Source organism: Populus alba, chromosome 1, assembly GCF_005239225.2.
Source record: "Populus alba chromosome 1, ASM523922v2, whole genome shotgun sequence".
NCBI classification, from domain to species: domain Eukaryota; kingdom Viridiplantae; phylum Streptophyta; class Magnoliopsida; order Malpighiales; family Salicaceae; genus Populus; species Populus alba.
In genome coordinates, this window is record NC_133284.1 from 28,124,608 (window position 1) to 28,139,374 (window position 14,767).

The following is a 14,767-nucleotide window of genomic DNA, read 5'->3' on the forward strand; positions in this document are numbered from 1 at the left end:
CATCGTTCTGGAACACCTTTCGTTTTCATTTGAGTAGACAACGAACAATTGATTTAGAGATGGGCGATGGAGATCCATTGGTCTGTCAACAATATTCCACCACTGACAATTTTTGGAGATGGTTAAGGAGCTAGGGTAGCATCTTGTAGCACTAGCCACAATGTGATAAGGGAGAAGATATCTAAAGTGGAAGATGGCATCAGTTGTCCATATTAATATATACCAACAACATTATATTAGTTTGTGGTTGTGATGTTAGCATTAAGTCCAACATGGTTCACAGATAACAAAACAAAGGAAAGAAACGCGAAGGTGGCTCCTTGCTTTATGGGTCCTCTGCTCTCAATGAGTAGTGGATCAATAAAGATAGAAATAGTAGCCAGGAAGACGAACCATTGTGACGTGGACACCACCATTCTGTGGTCACTCCACTTGAATCTATCTCCATTGCACCCTCTCTCTCTCTCTGTTTATGCGCATATCGCACGCATGGAAGCATACAATCCATACATATACAGCATATATTGCTAGGTTTCCTTTGTCCGACCCTGTGTGAATCCTGAAGGCAGCACATTAATTATTTTTAATTCGTATTGGGTTTGTTTCATGAGCATTTAGATCGATATTGCTGGTCTTTGCTTGATTTCTACATCTTTTTTCTCAACTTCATTTACTTGATTTTAATTTAAAATCGAGTCTAATTAAACATATGTTGAGATGTGGTGTGATTTTTTTATTCTTTTTTATAAGAGTTTCATGTTAAGTATATATATATAATTTTTTTGCAGAAAAAGAGTATTTATTGCAGAAAGATACTATACCAATACTATATTCGTTAAGACAAAGATATATAGAAACAATAGAAATTTATAGAGTGATGCGAGGATTCGGTGTAATTGAGATTTGAGCTTAAAAGTCTTTCAAGATTTATATTAATTTCAACTATAAGAAGATTTGTGTAAAATCATCACTGTCTTAAATAATAATTATTTTTTTATTTATTTACTGTGATACTGTGTATGAATTCCCTAATACACTCTAGCTAATGCAGTCTTGACATAGATGCTCCGCAGATTCATGCATGCGGAGGAAATGAGGATCTTTGTTCCATAAAGAAAAGCTCACAAAAGTGCAGCTCAAAAGGGATAGCGGCACGTGGCAACAGCTTGCATCACTGATGACATGATATCTAACGGCCCCTCCAATATACTAACCGGGATGATAATGTAGATTATATGACACGATAAGATGATATATTTTGTTAAATCTCCATTTCTCATAGACTAATTGGCAAGGATTAACACGGGGAAAGGACATGGGGACCTGTCTCTCCTTAAATAAAGTGAAGGGTCCCATCTGCTTCGGAAGTGAGAGATGGATTGATCATCCTTAATTGCTTTTATAGCTTAACTAGGTTGTGATTTCTAATTATAGAAAGGAAGCGTTCGTTCTTCGGTGATGGCTCTTCACGACAGCATATTAGCACCTCCCCAATCAAGGTGAAATATTATTTAAGTCATGGTTGCAGGCCAAGCTTTTCGGGGCCTTGTTCGAGAGGATAGAATCCAAAGCAGAAATCCCCTTCTCTTTTTCCTTAGATTTCCTGGCGTTTGGTGAAAAGCACGATTAGCCATAGCACTGTAGGGGCGTTTGACAATAGAAAAGAGGGATTGATCCATTGCTGGAGCACTGTTAATTTCCCAATTCAGAAATAGCTATAGTAGCTCTCTAGGAATGATGCTTCGTGCCTCTAGTTATCATCACCGTCTTTTCCTGATAAGGTGAGTGGCCTATATGCATGATTTCTCCACTCCCTCTACCTTAGAAAGTGGTCGTCGATCGATTGATTTGTCAGTTGTTTTCAATCTGAAATGAAATGCATACCATGCCTCTGAAAATTAGCTTCAACAGAGACATGTTGGATGCTCTACTTTGGTTTTGTTATGTACGATAAAGAGCCAAACAGTGAACCCCACCCACCAGAGTCTTTCAAGTGATCAGTCTTCCATGAACCATTAGGGTTCCCAGTTGTGTGGCTGAGGAATGCAACACGTCTAATCGCACAATACGAGCTGGGAGTTTTCAAGATAAGCCTTACATCAGCTTCTTCCAGGAGATGCTTCCACGTTCTGTGATTATGATATTGCTAGGCGAAATTGAAAATAGAAAAGGTTGAAGAAAAATTCGTGCATTGCATGGCAACTTGCAGGGAAAACTCTCTAAACATGCACTCTGGAGAAATCTCTCTGCACTGTTTTTGTTTCTTGGTGACGTGCGCACACTGCACGCAAGTTAACAACATACATGTATGTGAAGTCCAAATCATCACCGTCATCGTCATCAACTTCTCAACTTTTGTTTGATAAAATTGGCATTTTGTTTAGTGGATTTCCTGACAACTTGTTTATCCATGATGACATATTAAATATAATTTTAAGAAACCAATATAATTTTATATAATTATATTATCTTTACATAGTATAGTTATTTTTAATTTAAAAAATCAAAACTTGTTGCATTAATCTATTGCCAGGCACGAGTTATCATGCGGGATGTTTTCAATGAAAAAGTGGTGGAATGTAAGTGTTGCCATTGTTAGGGTGTTTGACATTGCGGTGAAAAAGTGTTTTTTAAAAAATTCAATTTTTTTTTTTTTACTTTAAGTTAATATATTTTTGATGTTTTCAAATCATTTTGATGTGCTGATCTTAAAAATAATTTTTTAAAAATAAAAAAATATTATTGACATGCTTTTCTAAGTGAAAAGCACTTTAAAAAGCAACAGCAACCACATTTCCAAACACGCGTATGAAAACGTGCTATCAACGTGGAATTCATTGTCTTTTAAAATTAAATTAAAAAGAGCTAAATGATATCCGGAAACAATGTCACGGTTCTTTTGCTTGTGCACCTGCAAAACTTAACACCGGCTTCAAAAGTCAATAAAGTTTTTTCATATGTTTTATTTGTTAATTTTAGATTAATTAAAGATAAATAAGTTTTTTTTCATATTAAATTAATAATAAAATAATTAAAATACTCTTGAAAGTAGAAAAAAAAACCTGAAATAGAGTACTTTTATATTTTCATAATATTTTTTATTATTATAATTTAAACTGAGAGGAAATATGATATTTGTCCAAATATAAAAAACATAATAAAAAATTAAAATGCAAAGTAAAACAATGAAAATATTCTTAAAATAAAAAATTTAAGCCTAAAATCAATAGATATTTTTGATTTTTGGTTCTTTTATTATTATAAAGTCAGCTTAGGGGAAATTATATATTTGGTTAAGAAACAAAACAAGGTGGGCATATGGGAGGTATTCATGCTATTTAGGCAGTGTGTGTGGCGTCTTCCAGCATAAAAAAAATACCCTCCACTATGTTTTTAAAAGCGTCACCATGTCTTCTTCTAATTAGTGTGGCTCGTGTCGTTGGTGGTGGTCTGATTTGGCACCGATAAGCTTTTTTTTCTTTCTTTCTTCTCTCTCCTCTCTACAAAAAATTAAAGCTTAGCCCTCTTGATTATTGGCATTTCAACTTCAATCCTTATTCTTTTAATTTTGTTTTTTTTGTAAAAGTTTTATTTGTTTTCAATTTCATCTTTAAATTCTAGCTTACCAAATATAATATTCTCCAATATGATTCTCATTATTTGAATTTTCTGATTTTTTTTGTCTTTTTATAAAAGTTTTAATGGTTTTCAATTTCATCCTTCAATTCAAATTAATGGTATTGTGTCTTCCAATTTGGTTCTCATTGTTTTGATTTCTAATTTCTTTCTTAGATCTTTTGTAAAAGCTATTATTCTTTTCAATTTCTCGCTTTAATTACAATATTGTTTTTATTTTTAATGTTAATTTTGATCCTATTCTTTTTAAATTTTTTTCTTTATATTATTAAATTGATTTATTTTTTCAATTTCATCCTTCAATATTTCATTGATTGAAAATTAGACTTCATGGTTTTTTTTATGTTGAAGGTTTCAGGTTTAATGACTCGGGTCACGAGTTTAAAAAATCTAACACAAGTTTTGTTTTTTTTTTTTTTTAAAAGGCTTAAAAAAAGCTTTAAAATTCTTTTTATTTTTTCTATCAAGTTATTCCAATCAAATGAACTAAGCCACAGGTTTAGTGAGATATATCTAATTGTCTCAGTTCTAATTAGCATGGTTAAAGTTTATCATGACTGATTTTTATGTTCTTTTTTACCCCATTTCAACACCTAAACATCATTTTTACACATAAAAAACAGTTCAACCCTAATTAGCAAGTACTAAGGCTAGTTTTGTACTAAAACCACTAAATAATGTGCAATAAATATATAGGAATATAGATATATTTAAATGTGTTATATATATATATATATATATATATATAGTGATCATGAAGAAAAGGAAAACATAAGAAGAAGAAAAAGAAAAAGAAAGACATAAAAACATATTTATAATGTGTTAAGAATATAAATATATTCTTTTGAGCCTTCAATTTTGACCAGTCAATGAACAAACAGTTTAAAAAAAAAAAAAAACCGGCCGAAGCCAAACTACATTTAGGCTCTTAAATAACTATATTTTTAATATAAAGTATAAACTAGAGATACATCTTAAACCCAACCCCGCCATTTATAAATTGGGTTGTCAGGAACAGAGGAGCCCGCCACGCAGTCTTGGATAGAAGGCGTTAGGTTCTAGATTATAGGTCAAGCTCAGCTTAGATCTACAGCAGGCCCATTCAAATATAAACGAGTAGCTTGAACTCACTCTCTCCGTCAAGTCTCAACAGAGCAACTGCAGAGGTGGTGTATTTTGTTTTTTAAAAATATATTTTATTTGAAAATATATTAAAATAAAATTTAAAATATTTTTATATTAATATGATTTCTTTCAAAACAAACACATTTTAAAAAAATATCCAAAATAGAAACTACTGCCCTCCCAAATTATCGCTAATCACATCAATAAAAACAAAAAAATAAGCAGAATTACTTTACGGAGCTCAATCTGGTGGTTGTTTCTGTAAACAAGGATTGAGCTGCACCGTAGAGGTTGCGTTAATGAGACAGTAATTAGCAGTTCTTGAGCTGTATTGCAAGAAAAGGTCTTAAAAGGGTTGGTTCAATCGTACCCTACTTGGAGACCAGCATACAGTGAGGGGGCAATCCCAGCCTGATCTCCCCATGAATTAAGAGAAATTCTTAAGGCATTTTGTGCTATATATATATATATGCCGATAATTGTTTTTGTTTAAAATTATGATAGTGGTTATAGTTTAAATTGTTTTTTTATTCATAAATATATTAAAATGAAGTTTTTTTATTTTAAAAAAATATATTTTTAACAATATAAAAACATAAAAAAAATTATAATTTAAAAAAAATTTGATTTTATCCGCCTCCCAAACAGTCGCTAATCATTTTGAAAATAATGTATCAAATCGATCTTACTGATGTATTATCAAACCAAGTTGTATGTTGTTTCTCTTATTTCCAAGTATTTTATGGGAAACACAAAATCAACAACTTCCCTCATCCCTATATATATATATATATATATATATATATATATATATATATATATAGAGAGAGAGAGAGAGAGAGAGAAGCATCTAGAATAAATTTTCATGAATTATTTTAAAGTTAAAGCAGAATTCTTACGAATGCGTGCAGTCGGTGGTGAGTAGTCAAAGCATGATTTGGATATAAAACAAGATGTTTTGCATTAGAGTCAATGTGAAAAGAGTTGCTTTGACTACCGACTCCACGATTTTGTTCAGACAAGTGATCAATACGCCCCCAGTACAGCTCTCATTTAATTTTCTCTCTCTTCTCTTCCTTCTTTCCACGTTCCACATTCTCACTACTTGCGCCTATAGCTAGGCCCAGCTGCTAATCTAATACAGGACAACGTGTTTAAATGTTAATTACATATTTTCCTCACGAAATTACCTTTATGGGCATCACGGGTAAACATATAAAAACGTGACTATAGTACAGCATCTAATACAGGACATACATTGAATGTTTTTTCCCCGACAATAATATGTATATTTAGATCAATTTATGTGTTAATTAAAAAATAAAAGGGCGTTCGGGTTGGGAGTGTGTTAATGGTTGTTTATCATACTATTTTTTACCTTAACAGGCCCTTTACTTTGGGTTAAAATCTTTCATTTGAAGGTGATAGTGCATAGAAGTTGAACATTCTTGGAATAGTACCTTCATTTCCTTCTTTTGACGATCAGCTCGATATTGTCACAAAAAGTTTTCTTCATAACTTCATTCTTTTCATTCCTGGAAATTGCTATTGTTGTTGATAGACTTAAATAATTGCATATTCTTCGTAATTATTTGAAAAAATATTTACTTAAGATTTTATTGAGTTTACATTGCATTTTTTATCTCATGTAAAATATGTCTTGAACAACCTTGCCAAGTAGACTTGTAATTTTTATTATTAAAGAAACACAAAAAATACAAAAATATGTTCTCCAAGGTCAAGAACAACTCCATAATTAGGTTAAAGCCCTTTTAATTAAGGCCGGCACAAAAGAACCCAAAATAAATGGGGACTACAATGGGAGTGTCATAATAATTTTTTTTAAAATATAGAACTAAAAAGTTTAGAATTATTAGAAAATTTATAAAAAATAAAAGAATTGGTGTATGATGCCCCTGTCGAATAAGAAAATAGAGAATCAATCCTTCCACGGGCAATAGTAGAAAATAAAAAAGAGAAAATAAGTTTATGAGTGTAGAAGAGAGATGTACACTCTTTAAATAAATAGAGAAAAAAAACCAATAAAATACTTGAAGAAATATATAAACTTCTTTATGAAGAAATTAATTATGTGATTTGTAATATACTAAGAAGGTCTTTGCTACCAAAGAGCATGGAAGGAAAAAGGAAAGTCCTCTCAACAAATATGCAAATAAAAAAAATGAAACAGAAGTAGTAGTTAAAATTATTATTCAAATTTTACTAATTTATTGGATTGTCCAAACTTTAGAAATGAAAGATCAAAGAAAAAACACGAGTGCGTTTTGTATTGTAGTAACTATTGTGGTTGTGGTTTGAAAAAAGTAGTTTCATAAAAAGTGTTTTTAGTTGTGGTTGGTCTGGAAAATAGGTGTTTGGTTAAAACTGTGGTTTAAATTGAAGTTGAAAAAAAAATTGTTTAACGTGTTTGGTTACGAATTGTGGTTCAATTTTATTTTATTGTATAATTACCTAAAAGGACTTAGGGACTGCATGCCCTGTTCATCCAATTCACCATCCTCTCTTCAAAACAGAAACAAAAACGCAAAATGTCGTGATTCGATTGGTCAATTCAGTTAATAAAGAAAGTGCCACCATCCAAGTCATTATTTCTAGTTATATCAGCACAATTCTTGAATTATGTAGGAGGGTTTTTTAATGCATGATGGCAGCTAGACAGAGTGGCAAAAAAAAAAGTAAAAAATTCATTGAAAAAGTATCCACGTATCACATACCCTTTTTGTTCTACTTATAACACTAACCAAGTGGATTTTTGTTGACTTTTCCTTTCTTCTAAAGTTCTTAATTCATAATATTAATGAAGTAACATTACAACCAATAAATTTTTGCAAATAGAACTAAACATATCAGAACAATAATTTATAATTGTGTCATTAAACTTGCAGCAATCCCATCACGTACATAATCCATTCGCGAAGGCCTTTAGTGTCCTTGGCTTTGTGAATGTGGAGCCACATCAGTTAGAAAATCATCGGGCACAAAATCAGGATGGCGATCGAACTCCATAAATGCCACATCTTGCATTGAAGTTCTTCTAATGTAATTATGAATTGCCATGGATGCGACAACAATTTGAAATTGTGCCTTGTAATTATAAGTTGGCATATTCTGTAGGATTCGCCATCTTTTTTTCCAAACTCCAAATGTTCGTTCTATCACACAACGTAATGAAGAGTGCATACGGTTGAAAATTTCTTCACGAGTTTGTGGATGTCCTCGCCTCCTAAATTCTTGCAAATGATATCTCTGACCTCTATATGGACCTAAAAATCCATATTCATTAGGATATCCCGAATCAACCAAGTAATATTTTCCTGGAAAAACATATAATTGATTTAAACTGAAAATTACAAAAATAAAATAAAAATAAATAACATTAATTATCATATATACACACCCACATACACATATTACTACCTTCCGGTGGCTTAGGAAATTTTATACGTGGATTGTTCATTGCCTCGAGAAAAATTCGTGTATCATGTGCACTTCCTTCCCAACCTGCCCAAACAAGTGTGAATTGCATGTCAAAGCTACATGCAGCCATAACATTCTGGGTCGGCACACCTTTTCGACCGATAAATGGGATTTACTTTTCAAAAGAAACACATGCACGAACATGTGTACCGTCAATAGCTCCAACACAATTCCAATATACGATAAACAAGCAAAATAACATCAATTTGAGCTAATGAAAAAATTAAATTTCATAAATTCATGAAATACGAATCACCATTAACAAATACGATTAACGAAATTACCTTGAAATGTGGCATATACCTCGGATTGTTCACAATTTCCCTCGGTGTGTTTACGAACCCAGGATCCGCGGGTTGAATTAAATCTGTAGCGAGCAAACAAACTGATCTAAGAACCTCATTAAAGTACCTACTAATTGTTTCTTCTGAATGCTGGAATCTTTCTTGAACTTCCCTGTTGGAAGCACCTAAAGCTATTGTATAAAGAAATATTCCAACTTTTTTAAAAACACACATTCTTCTAGATGCCTTTAACCCATATTGGTTTTCAAGTTTAACGCACAGACTTTGAAATGTTGTTGCATCCATCCTAAACATGTTTACACAACGCGTCCAATATCCATGTAATATTTCTATCAACCATTGCATTCCGGTGTTGTACGAATCCATACAAGGCTCCTTATATATATAAGTAGTATAATATGAAGATATGGCACCTGCCGTACATAAAATCAATTTCTCATCATTGAACTCCCTTTCCCAAAACAACTCACCTTTTTCATCTGAATCATCATTGTCGTTGTCGTCAGTATCAGAACTGTGATTACCACTGCAATCTTCATCGTTTACAGAAGAATTACTATAATTAACATAATCGGCAACGTTATTCAATACGTCATCATAATCTCCGTCAAAAAGTGATGAAAACCACTGCGGATCCATATCTATCATGCCATACAGATTTTTTTATGAATAATTGGAAATTGTATGACTTGTTACCCAAAAAAACAAATGGATAATGCATTCTTGCAAATAAGTGTTATTGTTCACTTTCTCCACGTTTAATGAAATTTTGCTCGGCTTGTAAAATTTATAAGGCTATATTTATTTGCAATTCAATCCTTTACCTCCTTTGAAAGTGAAATTGAATTTCTTTTTTCAAAATGACTATTATTTGTAATCAAAATTTATAATTCCACTTGCTATACACAACATAAAAAATAGAATTTCAACATATCAAAATTAGAATTCCAGAAACAATGAACAAATCACCGACAAATTGTTTTTCCTAGTAATCTCCTGTTATATGATATAAGATAGATTTTACAAATGAGAAATATTGCCCTGTGAGTTCATGATTGTTTTCATGAAGTTTGAATATTAGTGCCATGAAATAAATCTTGATGTAACCTAGTTTACTATTGGTGAATAATTATTTTTTCTAGCTATGCATTGACATCAATATAAGAGTACGATCATTTTCAAAGCAAAAACAAAATTAATCACGGTTTTGTTTACTTTAGCTGATGCCATAAAATATAAAAAAGGTATCAATTTTTCAAGTAATAATTTGGTGGTTGTATTTATTTTTGGCAGGTGAAACAAATACAAGACATGATGAGCTCTAGCAGCTGGTAAGCACTCAAAGACATATTACATGTTTTTTCAAGTCTCTTTACTCTCTTGAACCCACACATGCTACAACAGCTGCAATGGCTAAAGTTTTATGGTGGTTAGCCATCTGTTGCTAAAATAGACTTTCAAATTTACAGTTTCATTGAACAAGACAGTGATGACATTATGTAGAAGAATATACAATGACAGAGGTCTCTAACAAAGCTAACGATTTTCTACCCTTCACTATCCCAATGCATACCATAAACAAACATTTAAAAACCTAAGAAACTAAACTGACTTGTAATGCATGCCATAACATTAACCAATCAGTTGCAACCTAATGAATTAAATGGAACTTACCTATTATAGATGTATAAATAACAGCAATCAACAACACCAGCAATTAGAAACAACCACTCTTCTGCAGGTACTAACACATTCGGTTTCTACCCAAAGAAATTGACAGCATGCAAACCCATAACTTCTCATACTTACTAGTTTTTATATACAAATACATAGGAATGGAAGTAATATTTCAAAATCTGTTACCTAACTTTCAAAAGCTACCATTCAAAAGCAAGATACCAAACATTTAAATGTGGCATACACCAACTGAAAATTTCAAAATTAGTAACCTAGACCAACCATTCAAGATCAACTAACCAAACATTCAAAGTATAATACAAACAAGCAGTAGTCTCGGTTGCACAACTTATTATCACCAACCATTCAACTTCAAAGTAACCAAACTGCAAAGGAATACTTTAACAAGCTAAACATAACATTCAACGTTAAGCATTCACATATTTAAGGTACCATTAAAAGATAAGCATCCATATAATTAAGGTCTACATTTCAGAAATTAACATCCATGAAATTCCAACCCAACATCACTATTTAGTCATACATATAGAACAAAACATACATGGTAGTGGGTTCCAAAAACTTAGCTATGGAAATACACCAAAACATGGGAAACTCCTTCTAATTCCAACAACATTTACAGCACAGGAAGCCTGCAAAACCAGTGGGAAATATTTCAGACAACTAAATATGTTACTTGTCTACATAATTCAACATAAATACAAAGACATGAATAGGGTAAAAAGCTAAAAACTGACCTTGTCTATCTAAGTTTGTTTGTGTTGGTCAAGCATTATTTTTAGTCATGACATTTTACTATCAATACAACCCATTGCAGGCCACATCTCCCTCTTGCTCCTCGCACGGAAGAATTTAGTTGCAAAGGTATGCAGTGCACTACCAAAGGCAACTCCATCAATAGAGTGCAGTTCTTCCATTACTTCTTCAATGCTATAACATTTTTTATCTCTACAAGGAGCAGTGATCCCTCTAGGCATGGAGACAGTCTAAAAAATTTTATCCAAACATGCAACTAGTGCTGCTCCCATTCCAGTTTCCCTCTAGGCATGTAGTTTGATGTAGACTCTTTCTCTTTGAACTACTGGGGTTGCTGCTACTGTTTGTGACATTGTTTCCACCAACCATGTTGCTAACATCCCGACTGAAATCAGGGATTGCATCCTCTTCAGAGTCGTCACTTCCTTCTTCCATATTAGTATCCTTATTGGTTGTATTTCTCATTCCAACCGTCATATTATCTTCATCTGATAAAAGTCCTTGTGAGGGAGTCCAAACATATTCTCTCGTGGCCACTATGTTAGTAAACATGATATAGTACTTGGCACACAACGAGGGCTCTATGCCGACATGCCTAAACTTCTTTACTCCTCTCATTTCCTCTGCAATGACAGCTGGATGTAATTAGGAATGCTAATAGATGAATAAATAATACAACATGACAAAAAAATTATGATGCTATTGCAAATCAACAACTTAACCTGAATTTTTAATTGCCACCATTCATCAATTGCTGAGATGGTCCCAAGTTCAGAAGACCAACCAACACCAGTTTCAGTTATTAATTTTTTCCATACCCTCCAGTCCTTTTTAATCCCATCCCATTTGTTTCTAAGTTGAGATTTTGATAATGAAAGGCCTGTCTAATCTTTGAACGACTGTACGACAAATTTCCAGCCAGCTTTGTCAAAATATGTGTTTGGTCTCATGCCTCTCTCAATAGCTGTAATGCAAATGTCGCAAAACGTGTGCAACATTGCCTTGCTCTAAGAAGCTTTATCATGTGTGTCAGACCTATCCATTGTTTATGGTTGACAATGCAATGAAAAATTAAACAAACAATTAAATAATGAACAAGAGATTGAATACTGATAAGGCCATAATAAAATAGTAACATAACAGTAAATTACAAGTGCAGGAAAAGGTATACCAAAGAATAACAAAAGGTTGAATGTTGACAAGGAATGAAAACATAAATAAAGAAATTATCTGTAGCAGCTTGGTTGACAATGCAAAAAAGAATTCAAAGCACAATTCACTATAGCTGACAGCAGCTTTAATGGTGATAAGGGATGAAAAAAAGAAACTAAAGAACTAATTCAAAAAAAGATTGAATAATGTGAAGTGTGAACTAAAAAACTTGACATGAGAAAGAACATAAAAACCTACCCATGGTGGAATAAACCTATTATTGTTTTTCATCAATTAGCAGAGGATGTTTTAATTAGCAACTGAAATTATTTGTTTAATTTACTATTACTTAGAAATCAGCAACACACAATACCAGTTTAACATAGCAAGCAGGGGATGTTTTGTGTAATACAATTTTAACATAAAAAACAATACATACGCGCACGCGCATATATTGTTAATCACAGTGGCCGATGTGTGTCCCAACAATCTTCAGCTATAAAAAACAGCACTAATTCCCCAGTTCATTTCCTGCTGCCATGTTGATAATATCAGCTTTAACTTTCTTTCTTTTTATCCTTTTTATTTTACGAGCCAAAAGGCTGGGGTTACTCAGCTAATTTCTGTTTTCATTCAAATATGGGAAAAGTGAAAAATAAAAACTCTTTTATTTTGTTGATAAATGAAAACAGCTCTTTTGCCTAAATGAATGACAATTAGAATATGAAACAGCGAAGTTTGAAAGTTTCTGTCAAAAATAAACAACACATCTCTCCAGCATTGTACTATAACTCCATTTAAATCGTTCTAAATAAAAAATCAAAACATTGAAATCAAATTTTCTCAAATCACCAATAAATTAAAGAATGGTTACAAATTGAAAGAACAAAAAGAAATACAAGTGAATTAAGTCTGCCACGGTTGCGAAGCGCGTGAACAAAAGATCCACTCCAGTGTAAAATCAATAGAGAAAAGCAGAGAAGAACAAGACAAGAAGGTGCGTTATTTTGTAAATTACTATTGCACATCAGAAAACATGGAGGCAGAACAACATCTTCCTAGTAACTATTTTAGCAGTAATGGTTGACGAGAGTAAAATACAAGTGAATTAAAAAGGGCATAAACATGTCATTTTCATTGCAATGAACAAAAATAAAATTAAAATTGCTAAGGGGACCAGTGACACAGTACCTATTGGAAATTGCAGCTGAGGTGTTTGAATAAAGCACGATGTTGATATATGTGGTGGGGTTGTTGCTTGCAAGAACACAGGTTGCTCGTCGTCTTCTTTTTCTTTTAATAAGGAGAAATGAAGGAAAATTTAGCATATAAACAAACAAAAGGGGATAAAACCAATCTGTGCTAGAATAAACAAGAAGTAACTTAAAATTTCTATAAGAACAGACCAGTGAACTCACCCTTTGGAAATTTGAGCTCTGGTGCTTGAATCACGCTCGATCTATATACATGTTTCGGGGTTGTTGCAAGTTGTTCTTCATTTCCTTTTGTTAAAGAGAAATGAATGATAATTGAACGTGCAGATATAGAAGAAGCCATCAGTTAATGTTTTGGGTGCTCCAGCAGTAATGGTTACTGTGGAGTTGTTGTGTGCAATTAGGGCTGATATGAAGGGAAATCAATGCAAATGGAAGAACAAGAATGAGAAGAGAAATGAGAACCGAACGAGGAACAGTTGTGTGTTTTTGGTAATTCCCACATTATATATCTTTAGAAAGTTCAACCACAGGTTGAATCTTGAAAAAAAGTAGTATTTTACTGCTTTCAAAAAATTGTGGTCCTGCCGCATTTAAATGGTGGGACTCACATTTTTAATTTTCAAACAATCTGTAACCAAACGCCTAATTAGTGTGTTTTTAATGAAACACGAACTCTAACGTGTTGCCAAACAGATTCTAATTTCAAGTCAATGATAAGAGACAAAAGAAATTGAGTGGGATTTAAAACTAGAATCATCTCAAGAAACAAGGGACACAAAAACTAAATGGTTTTAAACAATGAGAAAAATTCAAATTTTAAAAATTCAAATCATCCTAAAAAACCTAATTGATATAAATATAAATCAAGACGTCTTTTCAGTTACCTATTAACTTTTAATTTGAAAAACAAATCAATTTTTCATGGATTGGAAAATAAGTGTTATATATTAAGTGGTTAGTTATTTTTGCGATCAAAACCGTATTGATTTTTTTTATTTTTGTTTTTGTTTAAAATTATTATTTTTTTATTTCTATATCATTTTGATATAATTATATCAAAAATTATTATTTTTATAAATTTTTTTAAAAAATACACCAGCTATTAAACTTCTACTCGCTGCCTAAAATTCACAAAAATTTATAAAGTCTAGGCTAAGAAATAGCATGTGAGCAGACTTCATGAATTCCAAGTCTACTGTCATATCATTTGGACGAAAATATAGTGCTTCTTATTCAAACCTATGTTCACTAAAAAGATTTTTTTATAAAAAAAAAAATATATATATATATTCATTGGTTCTCAAATAGGACAAATCATGACCGCTTAAATGAATACTAGGAGATCACAAGATGAACAAGCTATTCAAGGTAGCTACCTCC